The sequence below is a fragment of the Tachyglossus aculeatus genome, chromosome 2, assembly GCF_015852505.1.
Source record: "Tachyglossus aculeatus isolate mTacAcu1 chromosome 2, mTacAcu1.pri, whole genome shotgun sequence".
NCBI classification, from domain to species: Eukaryota; Metazoa; Chordata; class Mammalia; order Monotremata; family Tachyglossidae; genus Tachyglossus; species Tachyglossus aculeatus.
In genome coordinates, this window is record NC_052067.1 from 150,645,485 (window position 1) to 150,662,140 (window position 16,656).

The 16,656-nt window shown below is 41.5% G+C and overlaps 1 protein-coding gene across 2 annotated transcripts in view; it reads left to right on the forward strand.

Moving 5' to 3' along the window:
* Positions 1 to 16,656, forward strand: part of PDZRN4 (PDZ domain containing ring finger 4) — a 508,714-nt gene that overhangs the window by 460,512 nt on the left and 31,546 nt on the right. The gene's annotated exons all lie outside the window — the stretch shown is intronic.

The following is a 16,656-nucleotide window of genomic DNA, read 5'->3' on the forward strand; positions in this document are numbered from 1 at the left end:
GAGGAAACATATAAGACACAGAGAAGTTAAGGTCACACGGCTAAGTGGCAGAGCCTCTATTACTATACTCTTACTCTATTATTTACTCACATGATTTCCTTCATTGAGATAGTCATGTACCAGGGAAGGGTAAGAAGAGGGGAAGGGTAAATACAAGACCACAAGTCAGGGATTGGGAGTTAATATAATGAGTGCCTACTGCACACAATTAAGTGCAGTTGAAGTAAGAGACTGGTCTCAAATGCCCTCCAATCTTTCTCTTCTTTCTTCCCTCCTTTCCTCCTCTCTTTTTTCTCTCCCTCTTCTTATTGCTAGACTTAATTCCTCTATGACCTACATAATTTCCCAGCTCATATTTTAATGAAACAAAAAAATGAGTGGAAAAGAGTGGCAATTTTGCTAGTAAATATGATAGCTCCTCCTACCTGAAATGTTTTAGTATCTGTCTCCCCAGCTTAATTATAAAATCCTTAAAGGCAGGGACCATTTCTTTTTTATTTGATTGTATTCTTTCCCAAGTGTTTAGCACAGTTTTCTGCACACAGATGACACTAGTAAATAATTTTGATTATTTGATTGCCAAATAAAAGGGGTTAGGTACTAGTTCACGAGTGAGTTATAAATCACATCATCCCTGACATAAGAACGGGTCCTTTTTAGCTTCAAAGAAGTTGGAATTTGACAGAGTATGTACTTATCTAGAAATGACACATTGGAATATAGAAACAAAGCAAAAACCACATTTTATTGTAAAAAGAAACAGCACCAGTAACAAAATCACCAGCATGCCAAAACTGCTACTCAAATCTACCAACTGTAAATTTATTTTTTTTTAATTACCAGCCCATCCCCCAGTGAAGCTACATCCAATCCTTGGTCTTGAAAGATGTCATGGAATATTTCTTTAGGCAGTTTTAATATGCAACTTCAAAAGCATCTGCAATCAGATTTGGAGCGATGTTCTGTGGGTTAAGAATTGTGCTGCATAGTGCACTAATTCTCAGTTTCAGAATCGAACTTTGATTTGAATCCACTGAGGACAAGATCTATAATGTCTCTGAATATGTATTTGGGTTGATTCTGGGTAATGAACATGGCAGATTCTGTGAAACTATATTCACATTCCCATGACAGCTTTAGTTTTCTAGTTTTGGAGGGATATTTTCTTTTATATCATCACCCAAATCATTGTCTTCCCCTCATGCCTGTCATTATCAAATAACATATTGGCTATATAAACAAGATGTCAAACTGAAGAGTTTTTCCACTGAAAGGTAATGTTTGTACTCTCCATATGTCAGAAAATACGGTTTTCCACTTTAAGCATAATAAACGTAACTGCGTTTCATAATTGCTCTCAAAACCCATATGCTTAGAAGCCAGTGTTTTTGTGTTGAGGCAGAACCCTTCCAAAAATGTATTGTCATTCATTGTAGGATCGATGATAAAGGCAAATGAACAAGGTTCTGTCGTTCATCTCGCTAATCAAAAAGATCTTATTGAAGACTTTTCAAATTTTTAAAAGCATGCTAGTCTAAGAGGTGGCCATCTAATAAAAACTATTCATTCTTGATGAAGGTGAAGATACGTTAGCTTCAGTAGTTTTGCTCATTCAATCCTGAGAGAGAAGGTTTAAAGAAGGGCCTCACGGATTCATTCATTCAATCGTATCTGTTGAGCGCTTACTGTGTGCAGAGCACTGTGCTAAGCGCTTGGGAAGAAAAGTCAGCAGCATAAAGAGACGGCCCCTACCCAACAACTGGCTCACGTTCTGCACTGCTCAGGTTCACTGCTGCACCAATGGTATTTTTAGTCCTGCATTCTCTCTACTCCCCAGGTCCCTCTGATCCATTGCTTACCCTCATGGCTCTTGTTTTCAACCACATTCCTCTCCTTCAAAGCCTTTTTAAAAATCCATTTCCTCTGGGAGGGTCTTCCCCAGTTAACATCCTCACCAACTCGGTCATACTAGTTTTTCTGCAGCCAAGCGAGCACTCCTTTTTCTTTATCTATGTTCACACTTATGTCTTGTTATTTATTTTCATTGGTTTATTTTCACCTATCCCATTTCACTTGAAAAGACCCCCATACTTCCTGTCTCTGAAAGCCAAAATCTTGGCATCATCCTTGACTCCTCCCTATTTTTCATACACCATATTTTGGATTTGCCAAGTCTTGCGCTTTTTCCTCCACCACACAGCCAAGTTCCACTTCTTTGCCTTGCCTGATGTGTCCCCTTGCTTCTCCCCAAGCAGTCCATATTTCATCAGCTGCCAAATAGTTGTTCTAAAATGCCACTCTGGGCAATATTCCCTGCTCTTCCAAAATTTTGAGTGCTTGCCAATTCCTCTCCACAAGCAGGAAGTTCTGCGCTGTGAGCTTTAAGGTTAGAAGAAGCAGCGTGACTCAGTGGAAAGAGCATGGGCTTGGAGGTCATGGGTTCTAATCCCAGCACTGCCGCTTGTCAGCTGTGTGACTTTGGACAAGTCACAACTTCTCTGTTCCTCAGTTACCTCATCTGTAAAATGGGGATTAAGACTGTGAGCCCCATGTGGGACAACCTGATCACGTTGTATCCTCCCCAGTGCTTAAAACAGGGCTTTGCACATAGTAAGCACTTAACAAATGCCATCATTACTATTTAAGGTCCTCAATTAGATTACTCCCTCCTTTTTGTCCACTCTTTTCTCCTACTGCACCACAACTAGCCCTGGACTAAGCCCTCATTTCCTCTTCTTCCACTCCCTTCTGCATCACCCTTGCACTTGGATTTACACCCTTTACTCACCCGACTTAGCCCCTACACACTTATGTATGTATCCATAATTTATTTATTTATATTAATGTTTGTCTCCCCCTCTAGACTATAAGCTCCTATTGGTCAGGGAATGTTTTCCAACTCTGTTATATTGTCCTCTTCCAAGCACTTAGTATAGTTCTCTGCACTCAGTAAGTGCCCAATAAATATGTTGATTCCTTCCTTCCTTCCTTCGTTTACTTTCATCCTTCCTTTCTGCTTCCCTTCTTTCATTCACTTAACTTAAGCCACTTACATTACTGTGCTTCTGTAAAATGGGGATTAAGAGTGTGAGCCCCACGTGGGACAACCTGATTACCTTGAATCTACCTCAGTGCTTAGAACCATGCTCGGCACATAGGAAGTGCTTAACAAATGTTTTCATTATTATTATTTTATTCATTCACTTCTTTCAAGCTGAGTCCCTTATGGGGGTTTGTTCTCATGCCCTTCCTTCTGCCTGTCACATGGAGTCAAGAGAAGGAAGAATTTAGATGGGATTGAAAGTTTTTTCTTGACTCTGCTACTGGGAAATGCACAATTCCCAGTGCATAGGTCAAAGAATATTCTGTCAGTCAATAAGTCAATCGAATTTATTCAGCTCTTACCGTGTGCAGATCACTGCACTAAGGGCTTTGGAGAATACGCTATAACAGTAAACAGACACATTCCCTGCCCACAGTGAACTTACATTCTAGAGGGAGAGGCAGACACTAATATAAATAGATAAATCACAGCTATGTATGTAAGTGCTGTGGGGCTGGGAGGGGGAATGAATAAAGGGAGCAATCAGGCGACCTCCGTCAATTACTGAAGGCTACATGAGGAAGTAGTTATCAGGAAGACTAGCAGTGTATATGTTTATTTAATCTATCTACACATGTAGACATACTGTATTTATCTACACATAATGTAAGGATTCAATATTTAATGTTGAATCTGAAGCACGCAAACATGCATATGCAAATAATCCTTGTCTGAGATAGCCTTATGAATAAGAATACAGCTACCTCCCTGATTTGCACAATTTTGTCATCTGTGTGCTTTTTCAAAAATCCCTTCTGGCTACATAAGTAGGCTTATAGAGTTTCTGTGAGCTCTTTGGAAACAAGATAGAATTCAGGTGACTTTATTATGCTGAGAACCTTAACTTTGGTATTTTCTGACCTTTAATTTGATTTGATTTGCAACATTAATGTTACATTAACACCATTTTTGAAATTTAATTTCCATGGTGATATCAGAAATTGCTATATTGACCATGTGAATAAATTTAATAATGCTAAAGAGTGACATTTGATCAAAGAGAGAAGCCCAGAAAAATAACTATTTGGGGAAACCATTACAAAGCCATTTAAGTGATTTCAAAGCAGGATGTCAGGCAACATTTTAAAAAGCCCATCCTCTGTTGTGATGGCAAGGGAAATCTTCCGGCCAGGCTAAGAAAGGTGCCTTGAAACAGCTCTCAGAGATAGCCTAGTCCCATCAGAACCACCAGCGCCTTATCAGAAAATCCTATATTTCCTGCTCCAGCAACCGGCTGATGGAAATAAAGTTCTTTGTATCAACATTTCTTCTCCGCTTTTCCTGCTCTGATAATCTTCCCTTTTATGTTTCCTTAATAATACGGGATGGAAATGTGCCTGATGTTTTCAAACCCCAAGAAGTTCTGCAAGGGATTGACATGTTTCTGTTTTGTCAACACAGCTACGCACATCTCCAAGTCTGGAATTCCATGTATTATATATGAAATAGACAAATGTGGCCCTCCATTTTTCATTCGATAGAACATTATCAGACCAGGAGACATTCAGGCCTACTAATTGATTATAATGCATGTTGGAGTTTATTGGCAATACAGTAAACTAGACCTAATGTATTCCAAACATAGTAACAGGAAGCAGGCTTGGACTGAATAGTGCCTAGCTGGGTAAGAACCAAATTGCTGGAATAAAGAAAGGAGGAAAAGTGTAACAACTGCCTAATAGAAAATGAGGTGCTTAGCTTTCTCTGGATCCCCATCCAGAGAGAGTTTTCTATGTGTCTAGCTACCAATTAGTTCATTCAGCTTCATTTCATGGCACTCATTACTGCTAATAATAATAATAAAAATAGCAGTGGTGCTTACTAAGTGCTTGCTGTGTGCCAAGCACTGAACTAAGCATTGGGGTAGTGCAAAATAATCAGGTCACAAATAGTACCTGACCCTGTGTCCAACCTCATTATCTTGCATTGCCTCAGTTCTTAGTACAGTGCTTGGCACACAGTAAGCATTTAACAAATACCCCAATTATTATTAGTACTATTATTGTTGGGCTCTGAAGTTGTGATTTTGAGTAAATTATGTCAGGTATTTACAGTCATGGGGATCACAATTTCAGGGAAAGCAGCATGGTCTAGTGGATAGAGCACAGGCTTGGGAGTCAGGAGGACCTGGTTTCTAATCCCAGCGCTGCCACTTTTCTGCTGTGTGACCGTGGGCAAGTAAGTTAACTTTTCTGTGCCTCTCTGTGCCTCTGTTACCTCATCTGTAAAATGGGGATTAAGACTGTGAGTCCCATGTGATACAGAGAACGTGTCCAACCTGATTAGCTTATATCTACCCCAGGGCTTAGAACAGAGCATAACACATAATAAGCCTTTAACAAATACCATAATTACTAGAGCAGGTATTCCCCATTTTAAAGACGAGAAAACTGAGGCATAAGGAAGTTAAGTGATTTGCCCCAAGGCCCCCAGCAGGTAAAGGGCAGCAGAGTTAGGATCAGAACCCTGGCCCGTTGATTCCCTGACCTATTTACTCTTTCCACAAGGTCACTCAGACCATGGCTTGATTTGTTTTGTATTCTTCCAAGCTCTTAGTTCACTGCTGCATGCTCTGGAAGTCCCCCACTGGGAATGACAGATGAGTCTTAAGCCTGAGACTTCAAGACCCAAAACCTATTTGGAGGAAATGATTACTGTGTCATAGTTTGCACAGAGCCACTCATGTTTTCTCTGGGTTTGGCTGATGCTTCCTTAACAACAGTGGGAGAAGTCAGAAAGTTGAAGAGTGTTTTAATTTTATCAGTGGGTTTTGACTTAAAGAGTCAACAGTGTGAAAGAGTTCCCAAAATCCTGAGCGTGTGTGATCCTAATGATGATAATAATAATAACAATGGTATTTGTTAAGCACTTACTAAGCACTGGGGTGGATACAAGCAAATCAGGTTGGACACTGTTCCTGTCCCACAAAGGGCTCACAGTCTCAATCCCCATTTTCTAGCTGAGGCTTACTATGTGCCAAGCACTGAACTAAATATTGGGGTAGATGCAAAATAATCAGGTCACAAATAGTACATGGCCCTGTGTCCAACCTCATTATCTTGCATTGCCCCAGTTCTTAGTACAGTGCTTGGCACATAATAAGCATTTAACAAATACCCCAATTATTATTTTTACTATTATTGTTGGGCTCTGAAGTTGTGATTTTTATGAAATTATGTTAGGAGTTTACAGTCATGGGAATCTCAATTTCAGGGGAAGCAGCATGGCCTAGTGTATAGAGCACAGGCCTGGGTGTCAGAGAGATCTGGGTTCTGAGGCACAGAGAAGTGAAATGACTTGTCCAAGGTCACAAATGTGGCAGATCTAATATGAGAACCCATGACTTTCTGACTTCCAGGCCTGTGCTCTATCTACTAGGCCATTCCAAGCCACTGTATCATCCTAATATGTGTGAAATTCTCAATTTATTGTAGTGGAATATTTAGAATATGCAATCCTGTTTCATAGTACAGTATCCATTCAGTTTTTTTATGAACACATTCAACCAATTCTTTTCCCCCATAATTACCTTTGCCCATTTAGTACCATAACCCAGTGTGCACTCCTCATTCCTCTCAAGCCATTCTACTTATTCACTGCCATTCATTCTCATCTCTCCTGCCAAAGATTTCCTGCTCATGCCCTCCCTCCTGCCGGAACTCTCTCCCTGGTCACATCCAGCAGACCACTGATCTCCCCATCTTTAAGACCCTCCTAAAATTGCATCTCCTCCCATAGGCCTTTCCCTGATTAGTCTCTCATCCCTTCACCCTATAACACCTATAGTTGTGTTCTTTCCATCTTGTCTTGTCTTATGCTGCCTAGGCATCATTGCGATTCCATGGACACATCTCTCCCAGAATGCCCATCTCCATCTGCCATCATTCTGGTAGTGTATCCATAGAGTTTTATTGGTAAAAATCAGTAAGTGGTTGACAATTGCCTCCTTCCACACAGTAAAATTGAGTCTCCACACTCGACTCTCTGTCATGCCGCCACTACCAAGCACAGGTGAGTTTTGACTTGTAGCAGATTGCCTTCCACTTGCTAGTCCCTGCCCAAGCTAGGAATGCAATAGGTATGCTTCTGCTTGACTTTCCCTCCCATAGCCAAGACTGGTAGGGTACTGAAAACTCTCCATGTGCGATCCTGAGAGGCCTATTTCCATAGGCCTTCCAAAATCAAAAACTCTGAGAAAAGGAGTATCAGAAACAACGGGAAATGTGGAAAGGCAAGCAGTCTAGACTTTTGGTGGAGCCCCTAGCACAGGGAGGGTATGGAAGGAAAAGAAAAGAATTAAGAGATGCTACTGGAAGCATGAAAGGGTTGAAGGGAGAGAGGTATTTTCTTTTTCTTACAAGCTTGGGGAAGTTTTAATACCTTCTGTAGAAGTGGTTAACGTGGACTGCAAACAAGAGAGAGAGCATAGAAAATATTCTCACACCCAAGATGACCACAGAGTCTCTACTGAGTCACAGTCACTCAGGATCCAGGCTTCCCACTTTAGGAAAACTGGAGGTAAATGGATGGTTTTCAGGGAGGCAAGAGAGAGAGAGTCCCCATTGCAAAGGGGACAGGACCACCTTCCACCCTGCCATTACCTCCTGCTGCCTGTTGGCAAGGAATGTCAAAATCAAGCCTTAGGGAGCCTTGAGAGGGAATAGTCACTTTATACAGCCATCTCTAAAATGATCAGTCGTGAGGAATTCATGAAACATGAGATTCTCCGTCCATAAAATCAGGCTTACTTCATGTGGCCAGTAATTGTTATAGCAATCGTTAAGAGTTTACTGTATGCCAAACACTGTTAAGCACAGGTTGGACATTCTTTCATTCATTCAATTGTATTTATTGAGCACTTACTGAGTGCAGAGTACTGCAGCAAGATAGATGAAATTGAGGTACAGTGATGAGTAGATGAGTTTGGCATTACAGGTGTGAAGTGTGTACTCTGGGTTGTAATAGGAGATTAGCAAAGTAAGGTAGGAGGGGGAGAGATGACTGCCTAAGCTTTATAACTGTTGACAAGGAACTTCAGTTTGACATGGGTGTGGATGATTGGAGGTTTTTTAAAACAGTGCTTGGCATAAAGTAAGCACTTAACAATCGCCATCATTATTATTATTTTTGAGGAGTGTGGATCCTGGGCTGTACTTATTTCAGGAAAACAACCCAGGCAGCAGAGTGAAGCTTGGATAGGAGTTCGGGAGAGAAAGACCAGCAGTGAGGTAATTGAGGAGGCTGTGGAGTAAAGTAGGGTTGCAAAATCGACCTATAAGCACTTAGTACAGTGCTCTGTACACAGTAAGCGCTCAATAAATATGATTGATTGATGGATGGATTGATTGATTGCTCTGCACACGGTAAGTGGTCAATAAATACGATTGAATGAATGAATGAACCTATTTGGCAGAACCACATTTGAAGATGTTTCAATACACCCGGAAGCTGATGATACCCTTTTATAGCAGCCTTGTGCAAATCTTTTAACTCAGTAAGTGATGGGCATCATTTACAATTTTTCGGATCAAACAAATAAGAATGTTACATTTAGTGACCGTGTTTTGGGTGTGAGTACAGTAAAAGTAATGAAAATGTTTCCGAGTCAGTGTGCAGAATCAGACCAATTAGCCTGAGAAATATTAGTGTTATATATCAGCCAGAACAATGCACAGCCTACATATAGCTTATCCTTGACACTGAATTATCTGACTCAGGGAGCATACGTCCAACAATTCAGAAGTTAGGCCAAGTGGTAGAAAATAGAAGCAAGAAGGCCAAAATGCTTCTTTTGCAGGCTGCAATCTGAGAGTATGCAGGCAGAGTAGGGTGCCAGATTAACATTAATAAGGTGTCAACCTTAAGTCCTATGGTGCAGCTTAAGTGTCCCACCTTCTATATAATCATGAGACCTGAACCTGTGACAGTATCATCCTACATTCTTGAACAGTTTCATCATCTTAGATTATGAAAACATTGGCTATACTATTTCTGGGTCATTCCAACAATCGATTCAGGCCAGTATTCTGTCTCTAACGGTAAGAAAAAGATGTTGGAGAAACTATGAGAAGCAGCATGACTCAGTGGAAAGAGCACAGGCTTGAGACTCAGAGGTCATGGGTTTGGATACCGGCTCTGCCACTTGCCAGTTGTGTAACCTTGGATAGATAAGTCACTTAACTTCTCTGTGCCTCAGTTCCCTCATCTGTAAAATGGGGATTAAGACTGTGAGCCCCACGTGGGACAACCTGATCATCTTCATCATCATCACCATCATCAATCGTATTTATTGAGCGCTTACTATGTGCAGAGCACTGTACTAAGCACTTGGGAAGTACAAATTGGCAACATATAGAGACAGTCCCTACCCAACAGTGGGCTCACAGTCTAAAAGGGGGAGACAGAGAACAAAACCAAACATACTAACAAAATAAAATAAAAAATAAATCAATCTTGTATTTCCGCCCCCACCCCCCCCCCAGGGCTTAGAACAGTGCTTTGCACATAGTAAGCACTGAACAAATACCATCATTATTATTATTATTTTTATTCAAATAGTAAGGCATGCATCTCCTAATATCCCTAACTTCTGCACCTACATTCTGAAATTTTCATGAGTTTATTCAAATTCCTCTTTATTCTGTTGATATTTTTAGAAGCGGCTAATATTTTCTGTGCAGCTCAACGTGAAATCTAATGTCAAGGCTGAATCATAAATAGCAAAATCCTGGAACAAATGAGCACTGAAACATTATTTATTATAACAAACCTGCGAAAGAGAAGCCCAGGAAGAGAAGGATGTCGGACAGCAGGATATCGAAGCAAGAGCTGATTCGATACCTTGCTGTGAAACATTCCTCTCTTCAAAGGTTTCCCTTGTGAAGTGGCTACTGATTAGTGAGCTGAAGCAGGGAGGGGCTTAAGCATGGAAGCAGGGGCCAGCAGGACCTCGAATCATGTGGCAAAGCTGGAGGTTGTTAGGGACGGAGCAGGTATATGATGTGATGTGCAGCAGTTGAAGAGATGGCGGCTCTTTTCGAGTAGGTGCTTGGAATGATTGGTATAGCAAAAAGCAGACTAGAAAGCAGTACTAGGCACTGCATATAGCAATGTTTCAGCATCACAAGGAATGATCTTATTGAATGGAACGATTTATCCGCAGCCACTCTGCAATCTTTTAAATTTCACCAGCCCACTTGGGTTAAAATCCCACTTTCAGGAGTGTCATCTTCCAAACCAATGGAGAGTTATTCATAGTCCAGGGACTTTCCTCTGGTTCTGCGGCAGGACCCTGAGAGTGGATTACAGTGCATTTCCGCTTGTGCAGAGCTCCTCATTTGCCTTGATTTAAAGGTCCCGGTTCCACTCCATTATGGCGGGTTTAGGTTTTCTTATAGGCCTCCCAGGACTACAAACTTCTTTATTCCTTAAATGTATACCTTTTTGCTGTAATTGAGGCCATTTGGTACTGTAATTTCTTCCTAATGCTTGAATTCTAGTAAAGTGGTCTTTCCCTCTGGAGGCATTAATTGTTGCCTGTTCTTAATAGTCCTCTCTTGGTGTACACAATTTGCATTCCCATTGCCAAAATCAAGTCACCATTTGCCCTAGAAAATGAAGTTTCCAGTTTTGTCCTGTGTTAGCATATATGTAACTAATTCCAGTCATAAGCAACTGCTGCAATATTTTAAAAACAGTGTTTTACCCATGCACTCTATTTTTTTTTTTCATTTCCATAACCAAGGTAACACAGCCTTATGGTCAGCCGAAGCTTATGTTAATGTACAATGAAGGGAAAGTATTTTGATTAAATAGATAAATACATCTTTTAAATGCCCTGTCAATATATTTTAACAATTAGGAGGGTTAAAAAATGTTAAGTGGAAACAGTGTAGTAATTTCTGCTATAAAATGTACTTCCATTTTGATAGATTTGTATAGGACTTGATGGAAGAATAAGGGAATGTCTGAAATGTATTTTAATATCTGTTGCACCGGCTAGATTTAAAGGTCCTTATGAGTAGGGATTGTGAATAACAGTGCTTTGCACATAGTAAGCGCTTAACAAATGCCAGTTATTATTATTATTATTATTATATTTACCCTTCCAAGCACTTTGTACAATCCTCTGTGCAGAAAAATACCAATAATTCATTGTTTGATTGATTGATTGATTGTAATGTTGTGGTGCTATTCTATCCAAATACTCCTCAACTACTCAGCTACCTTTGACACTGTGGACCATCCCCTTCTCCTCAACACATTATCCAACCTTGGCTTCACAGACTCCATCCTCTCCTGGTTCTCCTCTTATCTCTCTGGCCATACATTACCAGTCTCCTTCACAGGCTCCTCCTCCTCCTCCTCCCATCCCCTAACTTTAGGGATTTCTCAAGGGTCAGTTCTTGGTCCTCTTCCGTTCTCCATCTATTCTCACTCCCTTGGTGAACTCATTCACTCCCATGGCTTCAACTATCATCTCTACATAGATGACTCCCAAATCTACATCTCCTCCCCTGTTCTCTCTCCCTCCCTACAGGCTCGTATCTCCTCCAGGCTTCAGGAGATCTCCACCTGGATGTCCACCCGCCACCTAAAACTCAACATGTCCAAGACTGAACTCTTTATCTTCCCTTCCAAACCCTGTCCTCTGCCTAACTTTCCCATCACTGTGGACAGCACTACCATCCGTCCCATCTCACAAGCCAGCAAACTTAGTGTCATCCTTGACTCCGCTCCCTCATTCACCCCACACATCCAACCTGTCGGTGACATCACAACATCGCCAAGATCTGCCCTTTCCTCTCCATCAAAACCTCTACCTTGCTGGTTCAATCTCTCATCCTATCCCGACTGGATTACTGCAGCAGCCTCCTTTGTGATCTCCCATCCTCCTGTCTCTCCCCTCTTCATTCTATTCTTCACTCTGCTGCCCGGATTATTTTTCTTCTGAAATGCTCAGGGTATGTCACACCCCTCCTCAAAAATCTCCAGTGGTTGCCGATCAACCTTCATTTGAAACAAAGACACGTCTCTATTGGCCTCAAAGCTCTCCATCAACTTGCCGCCTCCTACCTCACCTCCTTTCTCTGCTACTACAGCCCAACCCACACATTCCGTTCCACTGCTGCTAACCTCCTTTCTGTGCCTCATTCTCGCCTATCCTGCCATCGACCCCTGGCCTATGTCCTACCTCTGGCCTGGAATGCCCTCCCTTCACACATCAACCAAACTAGCTCTCTTCCTCCCTTCAAAGCCCTACTGAGAGCTCACCTCCTCCAGGAGGCCTTCCCAGACTGAGCCCCCCTTTTTCCTCTGCTCCTCCTCCCCTCCCCATCATCCCCACTCCCTCCATCTGCCCTACCCCCTTCCCCTCCCCACAGCTCTTATGTATATTTGTACATATTTATAATGCTATTTGTTTTAGTAATGATGTGTGTATACATCTATAATTCTATTTATCAATTTAGATGGTATTGACACCATCTACTTGTTTGGTTTTGTTGTCTGTCTCCCCCTTCTAGGCTGTGAGCCTGTTGTTGGGTAGGGATTGTCTCTATCTGTTGCTGAACTGTACTTTCCAAGCACTTAGTACAATGCTGTGCACATAGTAAGCGCTCAATAAATATGAATGAATGAAATAAATACAATTGAATGAATGAATGAATGGTAGGAGTGTTGTTTCAAGTAGATGACAGGAAACCTTGTGAAAATCTTGTGGAAACCTATTATCAGTCCTCAGCATTTCAGAGGGGATCACTTGCAAGCACATCTAATTTATACCATCCATTTTGGATAGAATGAAGTAAGGAAATGAGGGAACATCCTAATAATAATAATAATTATGGTATTCGTGTAACGCTTATAATCTGTCAAGCATTGTACTAAATGCTGAGCTCATTACAAGATTATCAGGTCTCACATGAGGCTCACTGTCTAGGTGGGAGGGAGAACAGGAATTCAATCCCCATTTTGCAGATGAGGGAACTGAGGTCCAGAGAAGTTAAGTGACTTGCCCAGGGTTATGCAAGAAACAAGTGGTGGAACCAGGTTTAGAACCCACATCCTCTGATTTCTAGACCTGTGATCTTTCCATTAGGCCTCACTGCTTCTCCAAAATCAGGTTTTCTGGATAGATCCCTGGTCAAGATGAAGGAAGAACCATTTGTATGCATATTTGCCCAGTAACAAAGTGCGTGGTCCCATGAAACACAAGATTTTCCTAATGCAGGGTTTGTCAGGAAAGTAACCCCCACATTTTTTTAGGAAACTCAGTGCATTTTACATTCATTTTTAGTAGAAACTGATTTAAGCTGGGGAAATTGCTACCCTATGGGGAGCAAATGACCACTAAATGTCAAATGTGTCTGAGAATTGCTGAACTGGTGATGAAGGAACAAGCTTTCTAATCCTGGCTCCACCACTTGTCTGCTCTTTGATCTTGGGCAGGTCTCTTAACTTCTCTGCCTCAATTACCACATCTGTAAAATGGGGATTAAGAGTGTGAGCCTTCTAGACTGTGAGCCCATCCTAGACTGTGAGCCCGTTGTTGGGTAGGGACTGTCTCTATATATAGTTGCCAACTTGTACTTCCCAAGCACTTAGTACAGTGCTCTGCACACAGTAAGTGCTCAATAAATACGATTGAATAAATGAATGAAAGGGACTGTGCCCAACCCCATTATCCTATATCTACCCTAGTGCTTAGTACAGTGCCTGGTAAATAGTAAGCACTTAACAAATACTATTAGTATTCTTATTTAGTTTAAGAATCATATTAATAATAACAATAATAAACTAAAATATGAAGTGAAACAAGGGTTAGAAGACTTCCACGACCTACTTGAACTTTATTTGAACCATGGGCTTTTTTTTACCTATCCCTTGGTGTCCATTATAATTATGGCATTATTCTAATTATGGTATTAATTGGGTGTTTCTGATGTGCCCAAGCATTATGCTAAGCACTTGGGTAGATAACTGATAATTACATAACAGAGTTTATGGTCTAAAAACAATGAAACATAAGACTACTGTGGTACAGTAGGATGTATGGATAGCACCAGGGCTGCAACTACCCTGTTGCAGGAGAGATGTTTGTACACTCAGATAGACTAGATGGCTATAGATTTTTAAAATATCACTAATAAAAGGAATGCCAGAAGTTTTTTCCTCATTTAGTTAACTTTGTCTCTCCCCTCTCATGTGACAGACATCAGAAGTAGCATGGCCTAGTGGAAAGAGCCCGGGCTTGGGAATCATTCATTCATTCATTCATTCAATCGTATTTATTGAGCACTTACTGTGTGCAGAGCACTGTACTAAACACTTGGGAAGTACAAGTTGTCAACATGTAGAGATGGTCCCTACCCAACAGCAGGCTCACAGTCTAGAAGGGGGAGACAGACAACAAAACAAAACATATTAACAAAATAAAATAAATAGAATAAATATGTACAAGTAAAATAAATAAATAAATAGAGTAATAAATATGTACAAACATATGCATATATACAGGTGCTGTGGGGAGGGGAAAAAGGTAAGGTGGGGGGATGGGGAGGGGGAAGAGGGGGAGAGGAAGGAGGGAGCTCAGTCTGGGAAGGCCTCCTGGGGGAGGTGAGCTCTCAGTAGAGCTTTGAAGGGAGTAAGAGAGTTAGCTTGGCGGATGTGCGGAGGGAGGGCATTCCAGACCAGGGGGAGGACGTGGGCCTGGGGTTGACAGCAGGACAGGCGAGAACGAGGCCCAGTGAGGAGGTTAGTGGCAGAGGAGCGGAGGGTGCGGGCTGGGGGGCAGAAGGAGAGAAGGGAGGTGAGGTGAGGTAGGAGTGTATCACAGGACCTGGGTTCTAATCCCATCTCTACCAATTGCCTGCTGTGTGACCTTCGGCAAGTCACTTAACTTCTATGGGCCTCAGTTTAATTGTAAAATAGGGATTGAATTTTAAACCCTCCTACCCATACTAAGAACCTCATGTGAGACTGGGACTGTGTCCAATCTGATTAATTTATATCTACCTCAGTGTTTAGAACAGTGTCTGGCACAATAGTAAGCACTTTACAAATACCGTAATTATTAATTATTAGAATTATCAGAAATATTTCCAATGGCGGCAGAAAGGAAAATGCCTCCAGCAACCCCACTTTTGGATCCACCTTTTGACCAGAATTAGTCTGTGTTACTATTTCTTTTTCATTGTCTCTACACATTTCTCAAGGCCCTGGGTTCTAAACTTAGCTCTGCCACTTCTTTGCTGTGAAACTATAGGCAAGTCACTTTTCTGGGCCTAAATTTCCTCATCTATAAAATGGGGATTAAATACCTGTTCTCTCTCCTATTCAGACTGAGCCCTGTGAAGGACAGGGACATTTGCATCTAGCCCAGCTCATAGCGAAGCAGCGTGGCTCAGTGGAAAGAGCACGGGCTTTGGAGTCAGAGGTCATGGGTTCGAATCCCGGCTCCACCACAAGTCTGCTGTGTGACCTTGGGCAAGTCACTTAACTTCTCTGAGCCTGTTACCTCATCTGTAAAAATGGGGATTGAGCCTGTGAGCCCCACGTGGGACAACTTGATCACATTGTACCCCCCCCAGCACTTAGAACAGTGCTTTGCACGCTGCTTCTAGAGAAGCAGCGTGGCTCTGTGAAAAGAGCACGGGCTTTGGAGTCAGCAGTCATGGGTTCGAATCCCGACTCCACCACATGACTGCTGTGTGACCTTGGGCAAGTCACTTAACTTCTCTGAGCCTCAGTTACCTCATCTGTAAAATGGGGATTAAGATTGTGAGCCCCACATGGGGCAACTTGATCACCTTGTATCCCCCCCAGCGCTTAGAACAGTGCTCTGCATATAGTAAGCACTTAACAAATGCCATCATCATCATCATCATCATTTGCACATAGTAAGTGCTTAACAAATGCCATCATTATTCATTTATTATTATTATTATTAGCAAGTGTGTGATTCATAGTAAGAGTTTAAAAGATACCACAATTATCATAAATTTCATAATCAACATTGGGACATGGCTTTTTCAAACTGGTCAGTAAAATTCACATTTGGCCTTCTATCTATATTCATCAGTAAGCTAACTCTTACTATAAATCCTTTTTCCACTGAATTCAGTGGAATTGAGATAAACAGGCCATTCTCAGCCAATTGGGATATGATACAAATTTGGGCTTTGTCTGTGACCATGGGGAATGAGTCAGGGGGTGAGGCATGGGAACTGTTCCTGAGTATATCTGGTTAGAGAGATTCATTGGAAATTTGATAGGGAGAGGACTGGAGATTTAAGTAGCAATTCCCCATGCTGTCATCTGCCCATGAAACTAATTCTATCTGGAAGATCTGTCCGCGACTGGCAGGCATGAAGAAGACGTTATTCACGAGGTCTCACAAATAGCAAAGATGTTTCTGCTCTTCTACTCTGTAGGCGTTTCTTTGAAGCATACTTCAGTGATCAAATCTTTTTGATGAAATAATAACCTTAGGCTGGGCAGTAAATGAACTGAACTATTAATATGAAACAGTGGCTTTATTTTACGGATTGGTT